Source organism: Geospiza fortis, unplaced genomic scaffold (assembly GCF_000277835.1).
Source record: "Geospiza fortis unplaced genomic scaffold, GeoFor_1.0 scaffold488, whole genome shotgun sequence".
Classification (NCBI taxonomy): domain Eukaryota; kingdom Metazoa; phylum Chordata; class Aves; order Passeriformes; family Thraupidae; genus Geospiza; species Geospiza fortis.
Window position 1 is genome coordinate 3,399,970 of NW_005054365.1, and position 14,126 is coordinate 3,414,095.

At 47.9% G+C, this 14,126-nt stretch overlaps 1 protein-coding gene across 1 annotated transcript in view; it reads left to right on the forward strand.

The window, feature by feature from the left end:
• Positions 1–14,126, forward strand: part of LIPG (lipase G, endothelial type) — a 28,115-nt gene that overhangs the window by 527 nt on the left and 13,462 nt on the right. The window lies entirely within an intron of this gene.

The window sequence follows — 14,126 nt, forward strand, 5'->3', positions numbered from 1 at the left end:
GGGTGCTGGCACTGCCCAGGCTCCCCAGGGATGGGCACAGCCCCGAGGCTGCTGGAGCTCCAGGAGCCTTTGGACAGCACTGCCAGGGATGCACAGGGTGGGATTGTTGAGGAACTGGACTCGATGGCCCTTGTGGGTACTTGCCAGCTCAGGATATTCTGTGGTTCACTCAGTCAGGATCATTCAGGTTGGAAAATATTTCTGAGATAATCAAGTCCCAGCTGTGCCCGATCCCCACCATGTCACCAGCCTGGAGCTCTCAGTGTCACCAGTCCAGGCATTCCTTGGACACCTCCAGGGATGGGGACTCGCAACAACACCTCCATGGGCAGCCCCTCCAAGTCCTTTCCATGAAGAAATTCCTCCTGATGTTCAACCTGAACCTCCCCTGGCATAACTTGAGGCCGTTTCCTCTTGTGCTGTCCCTTGTTCTCAGGGAGCAGAACCCGACCCCCACCCGACAGCACAGAATTGTTACGTTTGGAAAAGGCCTTTAAGTTAACCGGGTCTAACTCTCACCCCAGCAACCACCACCGTGTTCACCATTAGATGGCAGCTCAGGATGGGAATAAAGCAGCACATTGCTCACTGAGGTGTCCCCGAGACCAGAACGAAGAGATTCATTCAAGTTCATATTTATAAACCTCAACTGGTATTTACTGCACCATTACAAAATAATCACAGACTGACTCATTAAAATAAAAGATTTTTCCTTCCCATTTGAGGCAGCATTTGCGACTAGAACTGCTTGGGAAGCACCTCAATAAAAGCAAAATGTTTCCTGAAAGTGCCCAGATGCAGCAAAAGTCTTATTGAGAAAAAAATGACAGGATGGGGGAAAAAAAAGAAGAGACGTAGTCCTGAGATGGCAGTAATCTGGCGTGCAGGCACCTCTCCAGCATGAGAGTCTGGGTTTAACTCTGAGTTTAGAAATAAGCAGAGGAAGAACTTGCTGCCCATCTAAACGCTATGAACAGGAGGCTGGTTTTGGATCTCTTGTTTAGGGCTAAAAAGCCCCAAAGCTCTGCAGCTAGGACTTTATGCAAATGAGAAGAGGAAAATATTTGAGCTATCACAAATATTTACGTGGCTGAAAACCATAAGAGCTCTAGTTGTTACTGCAGCTCTCTATTTACCTGCCTTAAAAGGTCCCTTTTTCTTTGGTTTTGGGGAAGCTCTCTGCAAAGTCTCCAAGCAACTTTCAAGCACTGATCTCAAAGCCTGAAACATGCTGGGGTGAGGGCAGATATTATTTCTTCTCTTTATTGTAGAATCACAGAATGGTTTGGAAGGAACCTCAAAGCCCATCCCGTGCCACTCCCTGCCATGGCAGGGACACCTTCCACTGTCCCAGGTGGCTCCAAGCCCCATCCAGCCTGGCCTTGGACACTTCCAGGGATCCAGGGGCAGCCACAGCTTCTGTGGGGAACAGTAGATAGCACTAAGTTTTCAGGTACAATAAATTAAACCTGGCTTAAGCTGGGATCCTCAAACACTCCCACAGCCTTACCCACCACACTGTGGGAATCGCCTCTCTGAACACACCTGAATGCAACTCTTCTTCATCCTTTCTGCCCTCCCCTCTGCACCTTCCTCTGTTTTCTACTGGGGCAGGAACCTGGTCTTTACATGGGAAGCACCTTTACACACAGCCTGGCAGCAGTGCACAAAAGCAAGGAGATGTTCAAGGAAAGCTGGAGGAGAGGTGTGAAACACAACTACTTGACAGATGATGGGGATTGTCACCTGTGTTCACCAATCAAACCCAAGATAAATACATTTTCTGTTTCTCCACAGGTGGAACTGTTTTGCTCAGCTTCTAAGGGTTTGCAGTGGTGGAAGGTTAGCACAGAATCATGGAATATCCTGAGCTGGAAAAGGCTCACCAGGGTCATGGGGTCCAACTGCTGGCCCTACACAGACACCCCAAAAATCCCAGCCTGTGCATCCCTGTGAGCATTGTCCAAATGCTCCTGGAGCTCTGGCAGCCTTGGGGCTGTGACCCCTTCCCCGAGATTCATGTTTTCAGCTTTGTTGGGAGTTTGACAAGAGCTCTTGTGGGCAGCCTAGCACATTCCTGGTGCTGGGATCAGGGCTGAGGCAGCTGAGCTTGTGCCCTAGTTGGGATTTCACCACATTTTTCCCCCACTGCACCATCTGCCTGGGACCTTTGGGTTATATGAGTTGACTCCAAAAGAGCTTTCAGATTCTAAGCAGAAAATACAGGCAGGTGAGTCCAAAACTGTATTCTTGAAAACTCCTGCATTGGAAGCAGGTGCCTGCTAATTGTACTGGAACCTTAAATCCACAAATCCACAGGACTTTCTCTCAGGCTCCGCTGCTGCCATCCCTCTTGCTCCCCTGTCCGTCCTGCCCTGCCCCAGTGCCTGTGCTGTGCACGCCCAAGGAGACCTGGCTGTCCCAGCAGGTAAGGACAGCAAACACCCAGCTGTGCCTGGACCTGAGCAGAGCCCCTGCTTTGTGCTCTGGCAACTCCTGCTGGGAACATCCTCCTGTGAAGGGTGGATCACAATGGCAGCAGAGGCTTCTGCTCTGCTCTGGAGCCAGGCTGCGAGAGCTGGGGGTGTCCACCTGCACAAGAGAAGGCTCCAAGCAAAGCCATCTAAGGGGCTCCAGGAGAGCTGCAGAGGGACTTGGGGCAAGGGCTGGAGGGACAGCACACAGGGAATGGCTTCCCCCACACAAAGAGCAGGGATAGATGGGAAGGAATTCTTGGCTGTGAGGGTTGGGAAACCCTGGCACAGGTTTCCCAGAGAAGCTGTGGTTGCCCCAACCCTGGGAGTGTCCAAGGCCAGGTTGGATGGGGCTTGGACCAGCCTGGGACAACAGAAGGTGTCTTTGTCCATGGCAGGGGTGAAGCTGGATGAGCTTTAAAGTCCCTTCCAACCCAAACCATTCACTGACTCCATGATTCTCTCCTCTGGCTGTGCTCCTGGGGCTGGAATGTGGCTCTCTCCCTTATCCTGCTGTGGAAAGGCCCAGCAGGCAGTGGAGAGCATTCAGGTACTGGAGTGTTGCATCATGTAAGTCCTTCTGTGTCTTTAGCTGTGAGTGAGCAAGCAGCCTTATCAGTGCTACTGGGAGCCAAATGTGACAATTAGCCAATGTCCCTGACAGTCATCATCCCTCCTGACCAGAGGGACAGGTGAGCTCCAAGACTGGCTGAGTTATGTTTTCTCTGTCTGTGGTTGTGTCTTTGTGGCAGCTCTAAAACCACATTTCCAGCCAGGGGACCTTCCTGCTCACCTTCCAGCCTGACACTCAGCTCAAGCACACACCTGAGGCAGTCACTTCTAATAGAGGGGCTAATAGCCACAGGAGGGGCTGTGCTAAACCCCTGCAACACACAGAAACACTGGGGCTGACTGACCAAGCTTAGCTCTGGCTCGCTAAAACACACTCTGTATCTGCTCTTTTACAGGAGAGGGCCTGACCTGTTCTTTGCGCTGGAATGGAAGCCAATTCCTCAAATCTTTTTGTAAGATATCTTGGCATTTCTCTTAGAGACCCAGCTTTTGGAGTCCAAGGGTTATGTGGGGATATTAAACTGTCATTCATGAAATTGCACACAAATAGTTCCTTGTCCTAATGTTTAAGCAGAAAATCTTGAAGACAAAGACATTTTAAATTGAAACCAGCTTGAATGCTACAAACACTGAGGATTTTCAACCATCAGACAGCCGGCTGTAGTTCCTTCTGTGAAATCCTCTCTGCTGACCAGCCTACATTCTCCTGCCCTCCTTGTCCCAGGTGATTGGCTTCTCCAGAGGCACAGCTCACCCCCACTGTTGGCCTTTTCCTCCCACAGTCAGCAACACAGCAGCATTTGGACACATGGTAGGCAAGTTCTCCAGCTAAAGGGTTTTACACAGGCATCTCGAAATCTACTGGCCCAGTCAATGAGTTACAGGAGCAAGATCATAGAATCACAGAATCAGGAGGTGGTTTGGGTTGCAAGAGACTTGAAAGATCATCCATTCCCACCCCCTGCCATGGGCAGAGACACTTTCCACTGTCCCAGGTTGATCCAAGCCCTGTCCAGCCTGGCCTTGGACACTTCCAGGGATCCAGGGGTAGCCACAGCTGCTCTGGGAAAGCTGTGCAAGAACCTCCCCACCCTCTCTAGCCAGTAATTCCTTCCCAATATCCCATCTGTCCCTGCCCTCTGGCAGTGAGAAGCCATCCCTGTGTCCTGTCACTCCATGGAAATGGGGGAAACGCACTTCCAAAAGATGGACTGACCTTCACCAGAGATTTGTTCTGCATCAGTAATTCTGTCTTGGTCACTTGGAGAGCTCAATTCTGTTACGTATTCCACCCTGTGACTTTGAAGAAGAGATGCATCCATAGGGAGCATCTTACTTAAGGAGGTAAGTTATTTATATGCATATATTTATGAGCATATATCTGTACATACATATATAACTCATCCTAAGTGTATCATCTAAAACATGTGAACTGAAATGTTTTTGATTCCCTAGGGGTCTTCCTAAAACACAGGCAATTCTTTACCATGAGAGAGTAGCTGCACATCCTGTTTAAATAATTTTTGTCATGTGTATGCTGCACCTAGAGCAGGGGTGAGGAAAGAGCAGGGGAGCTCAGCGTCAGGACAGCTGAATATCTGTGCTCACCATCACCGCTGCTGGAGCGTGACGCAGTAGCCACAGCACCTTCCCCACGCTGCTTGTGACCTGCCTGCCAGGACCATAGTCAAAACAAGCAAAAAAACAAAGCACAGCAATCGGTGAAGTAGTCTTAATACTAAACTTTTTTGGCATGTTGTCCAGAGCTATGGGTTCATCCACCCCCTACACACCCAGCTAGGACGGAATCACTGGTAAAACAAACCTCCCGTGTGATTAAATAACCTTGTAGCTAAAGTTTGTGTTTATTCAGTGCAGTTTTTGACAGCAAACCCATTTACGCAGGTTGTGGAGGTCTGTGACTGCTTGTTCCTCACTTTAATGGCCAGGAATGGACAATCTCCATGATGAGTGAATAAAGGCATCATATAAGTGCCTGATCACAAACACTTTCTGGGATAAGTTAATTCCTGGGTTTATACTTGCCCTAACCTGTCTAGTTTATAACCAAGAAGTACTGCTTTAAATGTGCTTTTGATTAATGAAACCTAAATTATGCCTGGAATCAGGGATATTGACCACAATTTAGTCACAAATTAAACTATGGGGAATTCTGTTTAAACAAAAGAGAATGGTTGAACCCTGAAGCAGGTGGGCTAGAGACAATATCCTGGGCAACCAGCTCTGGCTGACTCTGCCTTGAGCTGCAGGGGGTTGCTCTGGGGAGCCTCCTCTGGCCCTTTCCAGCCTCAGCTTCTCTTGATCTCTGAATCTTGTCAACATTTCTAAAGCTGAGTGTGCCCTGTACTGTGAAACAGAGCCTCAAGCTCCCTTTGTTGCACTGCATCTCCTAAACAAAATGGATCAAAGAATCCTCCTCCTCCTCCTCTCCTCTGTTACAGTCGTGATTATAAATGTGGCAGTGCTGGCAGTTGGACTCAATCACCTAAGAGATATTTTCCACCCTTAAATGATGCCATGATTTTGTAAGTCTGTTGGCAGTTTTTGCAGATGCCCTGCTCAGGAGCTCCTCTGGATCAGCTGATAAACCCCAACCAAACTCTCTTTTCTCTTCCAGGGGCTTCTCCACCCCCCTGCTGGCAAACAAAGCATGCAGGGACCTGGGACAGGAGCATCCTTACAGACAGGACCCAGCTTTGCAGAGTTCTGCTCAGAGCTGGGAGATGAGCTTGCGTAATGCCTATTAACACAACCTGTGCCAAAGTTTGAGCCAGCAGACAGCTTTCTGTCCATGGCACAGCAAGAAGCAGCAGCCCTGAACATCTAAACTTCATGTCCATAGCAATCTTTGCATCTTCATTTTTTCATCTCAGTGCATGGCTCTTGTCGTCATTCCTTACAATTCTTATGGTCAGAAATTCTTCCCAAGTTTCTGATCCCCCCTCTATCTCTGACGATTGCAGTGTCTTCCTGTCCACAAGACACAAACAGCTTGGATCCCAAATGTCACCTCTGAGGTCATCCCTCCCTCCTATCTTGCTCCATGTCCGTTTTCCAGTCATCCAGCTACTTCCCTCTTTGCTGTTGCAACAACTCTGACACAAGCCCCCTCTTTCAAAGCTTTCCCTATCGGTCCAGCTTATTAATTCTCTCTAGCTGCGCTGCCCTTCCCCTCTCCAGCCTCTCCCCTGCTCTCTGCCTGGTTTTTCACAGCATGGCCAGTCACATGCGGTGCTTGGGAAGGTCATATGATGGTAGGGACTGCCGGGCTAGGCTGTGGCAGGGGCCCCTAGAGGCAGCACACCTCCAGCCTCCTCCACCCTCGGCCGTCGGCTGCCCCGTGACTCACCCAGGTGCTGGAGCTGCATCCTGCACGGCACGGAAGGCCAGGCACAAGGAAGTGCACAAGGAGAGTTCCCTTCAGGGAGCTGATTAATGGGATGGGTCCTGCTCCCATATCACAGACTGGGCATGTGTGCTGCTACTGCTCCCCTGTTCTACCTGCCCAGCAGGCCTCTGCTTAGAGGCTCTATAAAGTATATCACAAAATATAAAAATAGTATATTTTGCTCTATAAAGTATATCACAAAATGGAATCCCAGGATGGTTTGGGTTGGAATGGATCGTTAAAATCCTCTCATTTCATCCCCTGCCATGGGCAAGGATATTTTTCACTACCCCAGGTGGCTCAATCCTGGCCTTGGGACACTTCCAGGGATCCAGGGGCAGCCACAGCTGCTCTGGGCACCCTGGGCCAGGGCCTGCCCACCCTCCCAGCCAGCAATTCCTAATTCCCAATAGCCCAAAATCTGTCCCTGCCCTCTGGCCCTGGGAAGCCATTGCCTGGCTGCTGTCCCTGCATGCCTTGTCCCCAGTGGCTGTGCAGCTCTCCTGGAGCCCCTGGAGGCCCTGGCAGGGGCTCTGAGGTGTCCCTGGAGCCTTCTCTTGTTGTGCTGTTGGAGCCAGGGCTGGGGCAGCTCTGCAGGTGGGCTCTCACCTGAGCCCAGGGGCACAGGGGCAGCATGCCCCACCTTGACCTGCCTGTCACACTGCTGGTGATGCAGCCCAGGGTGTACCTGACCTGTACAGGGAGGCCCTTTTGCTTTTCCTCTGCCCTCACTGCAGTCTTTCTGCCTGTCTGGACTGGGAAGTTCTGGGATGAATGTCTGCAGCATCTGTAAGTTACAGGCAGGAACATAAGCTCAATGCACTAAGAAATGCCCCAAACTCTTCCTGATTAATTGCAGAGCCTTTGACTCTTCCTAATAAGCTCCACACACTCAATAAACACACTAAATGAGAGAAGTTAGGCAATTAGGAATAAATGGCCAGAAGGTGAAACAGAGCCTGATAAGGACCAGCCTCCCATCACCCCCTTGCAGACTCTGCAAAGAGACGTGGTAGGTGTCCTTTTCATGGAGACACTGAGTAATAAGACTGGATTCAGGGATGGGATAACCAGTGAGTTGTCAAAGTAAAATGTGCAACCTGGTGAAAACCAAAATGAGTAATACTGTTGGTGTAAGTAATGCCAACATCTGAGAAAAGCAGGAGACTCCCTGTATTTCCAATGGTGACTTGAGGCTTGCCCCTACCTCTGGCAGATCCCATCTCTGCACTCTGCGTGGGTTGCAGAAGACAAATGGTTCAAAGGGGAAGGTAAAGGAAGAACAGGGTGCTGGAGAGCAAATGACACTGACCTTGATGATACACAGCCACATCTTGTGCAGCTTATTCCTGTCCTCAAGCTGTTTGTCACCCTTTTTCTTCACACAAAAGCTAGTGCGTAAAGTCTGTGTTTGTGGTTTAAAATACGATTCCTCTTCAGTGTGTGAATCACAGTGAAATACTGCCACAGGGTCTCCTAAACACCAGCTGAATCAGCAATCAGGACCAGAAATAGATGAAGAATTTCTGTGAGCTGACACAACAACCACTCAGGAAGAAACAATTATCCGATATTTGCATCCATAAAGCCTGGGTACAAATTAACAATAATGGTGCGAACTAATATATGTTTTTACAGGGCTTTGCTAAAGTGAGTAAAGAATTAATTTGTTTTAATAAAAAACTTGTTTACTTTCCAGTAGCCCTGGAAGTGGAGTGGCATGCTCAGAGTTTCATGGGCTTGGTGTCCATCCAGATTTACAGATGAGTTTTGAAAGCCTGAGATAGATTTAAAGTGGATTTAGGAGTGCTGAAAATTAATAATAGAATAATAGAAGGGATTGGAGTGTAAGTTAAAGATCCATCTGTTTCCAAAGCCCCTGTCATGTGCAGGGACACCTTCCACTAGATGAGGTTGCTCCAAGCCCTTTCCAACCTGCCTCCAGACAACTGGTTTGGGCATTAATCTGGAGAGTTTTCAGAAAAGAGTGAGATGTCAGCTTACTCATTATTCTGCCAAAATGCCGAACTCCAAGATTTTTTACCTGCTAATTACAGAACTAATCCCAAAGCCATAGCTCTGCCGAGTCCAACAGACCCATCTCAGTGGGCAGGAGGGCCACTGCCTGCCCTGCCACTTCTCAGAGTCTCCGCTGGTGCTGCAGCCCTGCTGAGTGTTGGGTACACCTCACTGGTGGTGCTACCACATCCACTCACACTTGGGCCAAACGTTCCTGCAGATTTGAAGAAAAAGCTTTTGGGTAAGGATATACATTCTAAAGCAATCCCTAAAGCGAACAGCTGCCCTACCAACTCCTCTCTGGATTCTCTGGCAGTCCCAGGCTCCTCTTATTTTAGTATTTTTTCTTTGATGGATGCAGGAGACTTAAAGCAGAAGCTCTGCTGGGGCCTCACTATCTGCCAGCTGAAGGATCAAGTAATCACGAACTTCAGAGATGTTTCTCCAGTCCCACTAAAACAGGACCTCAAAAAGGAGCAGAAGAATATCCCTCTCTGCACCCACAACACCTCTGCACTGCCAATGCACTTGGCTGCAAGTCCATGTTCAAGCCCAAACATGCTCAGCGTTCATCCAGCTTGGATGGAAAACTGTGAATTTTGCTTAAAAGCATAAGATGAGAGAAATACACATCATTCCTCAGCACAGACCTAAAGGCATCCTTGTCTGCAGAGGGGATGGAGCAGGCCCACCGCACACCACCGGGCCTTCTGTCTGACACAAAGCAGCCTAGCAGCCCGGATCCGTCTCACGGACCACGAGACATGCTGGGAATGACAAGCTGAATTCCACTTGTCTGCTTGGGCACAGCAAATGGGCATCAGGACACACTGAGCTCTCTCTGGCTTCCAGCCTGAGCTCCTGTGCAGCCCTGCTGGGGATAAAGCAGGGCAGGATCACTCACAGCAGCCCAGGGACTCATGCAAGACATGGGCAGGGGCAAAAAGAGATAAAAACCATCATAAAAATCATTCCTGTTGCTCATATATATGTCTGGCAAAACAGCAGAAGCTTGAAGAAGGAAGAAGAATTTTGTCTGTGGTGAAGGGTGGTCCATGGTCCCCCATGGGGAGGGGGCAGCCAGCAGGGATCAAAGCCTCCTGGAAACCTCCCAGTGGATGGCGATGCCTGGAGACAGGTACAAACTGTAACCCTGTGTGACAACGTTCACAAGAATTAGCATTTCTCAGGAATGCGGGGATTTATTCTTCAAGGCCCACCATATCCGCGAGCACTGCAGCCCAAACACTGCACCAACAGAGCATGTGTTTGATAAGAACCCAGGAACAGATGCCAGCGGATTTAATGTGGGACAGGAGGCCCATTGCAGGTTTGCAGACTGCTGGCAGGGTCAGCTGTAAATATTCCCTCACAATCAAAGGCATTCATCTAAGGATTACATGCTGGGGGCTTTGTGGTAAAGTAAATTTGCAACTAACAGGACCATTAATAGTCAGACAGTTTAGTGGGTTCGCTGGCTGCCATTTATTTTCCCCCCAGTCATTTTTACTACATCTAAATACCATGGGGATGTGGGACTTGAATGAGGTGGCTTAAGAAATCAGCTTAGAAGGAGTAGGAGAAGGGGTTACCTCCAACAAAGAGAGCTCAACGGGGATCGAACCGGGATATCAATAGTGGGTAAGGCCACTGAAGCATGTGAGCTGATTTCATAACCTGCTGGAGATTAGCCTCTTCTGTAAGCAAACCAACCTACACAGGGGTATGAAGTATTGGTCCTATAAAGTGTGTTCATAGAGGGGATGTATTTGAAAGGCTGAGGAGGGAAGGTGAAACTTTGTGGGGTAAGGAGTGGCTGTGAAACAAAGATACCATGGCCTATTTTCACCCCACTTTGACACTCTCAGAACAAAAATAACCAGAGCAAAAACTGTGCTGCAGAAATAATATGTCCCCCCTCACTGCAGCAAGCACTAAGCATAAAATAATTGTGGTGTGATGGGATGATGACAAACCAAGAGTTCCAGGGCCGAGCAGGCACAGGGTGATACAAGGATTAACCCCGGGATAATATTTCACTGGAGAGCTGCCTCTCCAGAATATCAGACATCTTGGGGTGCAGTCAGCTCTGCACCCCCATCCTTCCCAGGCCTTTGCCCCAGCTCAGCACACCCTGAGGCTGCTGCCATCCGAGCAGCCATTCCCTCGCTATTTGTTCACTACCTGTCCTCCTTTGTCATCTCAGAAACAAACTAGGCAGAAGGAGCCATGTAGGAAACTAGCATCAATTCCACTGGATTATACTGCCCTGTGTTTTGTAATTGAAAATAATAACTGTTTTATAACTAAAAAAAAAACCAAACAAAACAGAGAGAGAGAGAGATCCCTTTCTCTCCCCTCCTCTTATCCTGCAAATCCTACTCACTCTTTCACTGGAGAAAAGAAGAACAAGGCAGGAAGAATGGAGAGTGGGTAAAACATTCTCAGGTTTCTAAATGCACTCCCTGACACTGAATATCTGACCTAAAGGCATGACATCTCTCTTTAGCTTGTTCAAGTGAAAAAAAAATTTAATAGGAGTGTCTTTAACTCTGGTTGGTATGCCAATGTTTTCACTTACCACTTCACAAGCCCGGGAGTCACAGTTTTTCCCTGATAGGAGTGGCCAAGTGTTCCACTCGTACCTTCCCAGCAATGTGAACACAACAGGATGCAACCTTAGTCATGGGAATACTGTACAAATCCCTCTGCAGCCATTCATATCAGCAGTGGTACTCTGTTCTGGGCTGCAAAACTCTCTCTTTGCTGTATTTCCACTGCAGGCCATCCATGGGAGGATGAGGGATGCAGTGTTGGCAGTACTGTTCATGCAAAAGGCTGCTCTGAGTTTTCCTTGTTATGTCCAGCACCACTCACACCAGAATTACTCTATCTCTACAGGTTTTTAAAGAGGACGTGTGATGATGAAGGGTTTTCCCTTTTCCTTTAATGCTCTGCTCTTTTATGGTGTTGTCATTTCTGCAAGGAAAGCGGGTGTCTACATGCTAATTTTAAAGACAGGTAAAAAGAGGCATTAATGACATTTATTTTGCAGAAGTCTTCCGACTTCAGTCTCCTCAAAGTCCTTTCTGTTAGGGATGCTGAGCTCCTGCAGAAGGCACTGACCATAACCCAAGTTTGAGATGCTCTTCTTGTATAGAAACAGCATTGAAAGTGTCTCCTTGATGGATACATGGGTGTGGAAACCTCTCAAATTAAATGCTGCTGCTGTAAAACCTGTCTGGTCCTTCCCTGAGAGCACCAGCAAACTTCAGACCTTTAAATATTTGGGCATCCTAATTTACATCCCATACTGATTTTAGCTTTTTGCTACTGAAAGAAGCTTGATTCCTCTCATGTACCTTCTACCGCCACATTTCATGACTGTGGTCTGACTCACCATGTCTGGTGCTGAAGGAGAAACCAGACTCAGCCACCCAGCACCCACCTGCAAAGAGCTTGTGACTACAACTGAGTGGAAACATTTTTCTATTTCCTATGAAAACACTCATGATTTCAAAAACATTCCTCTTCTGCTTTTGGACTGAACTGAGACCTTTAGGAAATCACGTAGGAATGGAGCCAGGGAGAGAGGAAGGGGGCCAGAAAGGCACCTCCAAGAACAGCCACTATCTCCACAGGCATTGCCCCCTCACACCAGCTGCTGAGGTAAAGCCTCCAACATCCCTAAAAGTGCTGTAAGTCTGGAGCTTCCTTTTTTGAGGAACTCTTGAGCTTTCTTCCATCTTTTAAAGTGGATTACTGTCATTTCACCCTGGCTTATTATTTATTACTTGCTACAATATCCAGAAATTCCATCTGGGAGCCATGAGATCTTTTCCAGTGAAAAATTAATCAAAACTAGGAATTTTTCCTTAGAATTGTTTGGCTTAACGAACTGCTATTTTCCAAGCAGCTCTGGGTGGGAGCCTCCTTCCCCCCAGGCCACGAGGGTTACAGAGAGGTCAGTGTCGGGCCACACTCTGTGAGCTGATACAATGCCCATCACAACAGACCCTGAGCATCTCCCCAGATGATCATCACCCTTCAGCCGAAGCAGCCAGGAATTATTTTGATGCACTTTTTCCTTGCTGTTGCTAAGCTATTCTCACTGCTACTGTCATTCCTGGAAGCCAGAGGCAAAGAGCAGGACTCCCCTCCCAGAGCCTGGAGTTGCACAGACAAAAGCAGGAGATTTACAATAGCAAAAGACAACAGAAGGACAATGACAAGACCTCATAGTTAAACCACGATAATGTCGTGGTGGTCAGCAGTCTGGAAGGGGTTTGCTGGCACCAGAGATTTTTTAAATGATGAGGTGTTTGGTGATGAGGCTTGGCTGAATCATTTCCTGCAGGAGTAAGTCCAGTAGTGGACAGCAGCTGAGAAATTTAGGTCCTTTCTGTTTTAGGTCAGTGCTGGCATGGTGCTGCTCCTCGAGAGGGACCACACAGCGGCAGAGGACAGCTACATCCTCAGGACATTTTGCTCAATCCCACGCTCCCTGAGGAACATGAGCATCATCTCCAGCCTCTGGAAACAGGGTATGCTTGGGGAGATCCCAGAACATGTATTCATCCTGCAAAGTGGGAAATGAAGAGGTTCTAGGAGTGATCCCCAAAGAGGAGAGGAGCAGCAGTTCACAACCTGTCACATATAAGAGAGCTATGAGGAAAGAATAGAATAGAATAGAATAGAATAGAATAGAATAGAATAGAATAGAACAGAAAAGAACAGAATAGGAGTATTTCAGTTGGAAGTGACCTACAATGACCATCTGCCAACCCACACAGAGTCAGGAGATGTCTGGGCTGAGGAAGGCTCACAGAGATGTGGGGTACAAACTCAGTGCCCTGAGTAAGCACTGCCAGAAAGTCAGATTAATTCTCTCCATTTGTGTCTATAGTTAAGTGCTAAAGCAATTTCTGTGCATGATTTTGCATGATATCCCATTTCCTTCCTTCCTTCCTTCCTTCCTTCCTTCCTTCCTTCCTTCCTTCCTTCCTTCCTTCCTTCCTTCCTTCCTTCCTTCCTTCCTTCCTTCCTTCCTTCCTTCCGCCACTTCCTTCCGCCACTTCCTTCCGCCACTTCCTTCCGCCACTTCCTTCCGCCACTTCCTTCCGCCACTTCCTTCCGCCACTTCCTTCCGCCACTTCCTTCCTCTTTCTTTCTTTCTTTCTTTCTTTCTTTCTTTCTTTCTTTCTTTCTTTCTTTCTTTCTTTCTTTCTTTCTTTCTTTCTTTCTTTCTTTCTTTCTTTCTTTCTTTCTTTCTTTCTTTCTTTCTTTCTTTCTTTCTTTCTTTCTTTCTTTCTTTCTTTCTTTCTTTCTTTCTTTCTTTCTTTCTTTCTTTCTTTCTTTCTTTCTTTCTTTCTTTCTTTCTTTCTTTCTTTCTTTCTTTCTTTCTTTCTTTCTTTCTTTCTTTCTTTCTTTCTTTCTTTCTTTCTTTCTCTTTGTCTTCCTTCCTTCCTTCCTTCCTTCCTTCCTTCCTTCCTTCCTTCCTTCCTTCCTTCCTTCCTTCCTTCCTTCCTTCCTTCCTTCCTTCCTTCCTTCCTTCCTTCCTTCCTTCCTTCTCCGCCACTTCCTTCCGCCACTTCCTTCCGCCACTTCCTTCCGCCACTTCCTTCCGCCACTTCCTTCCGCCACTTCCTTCC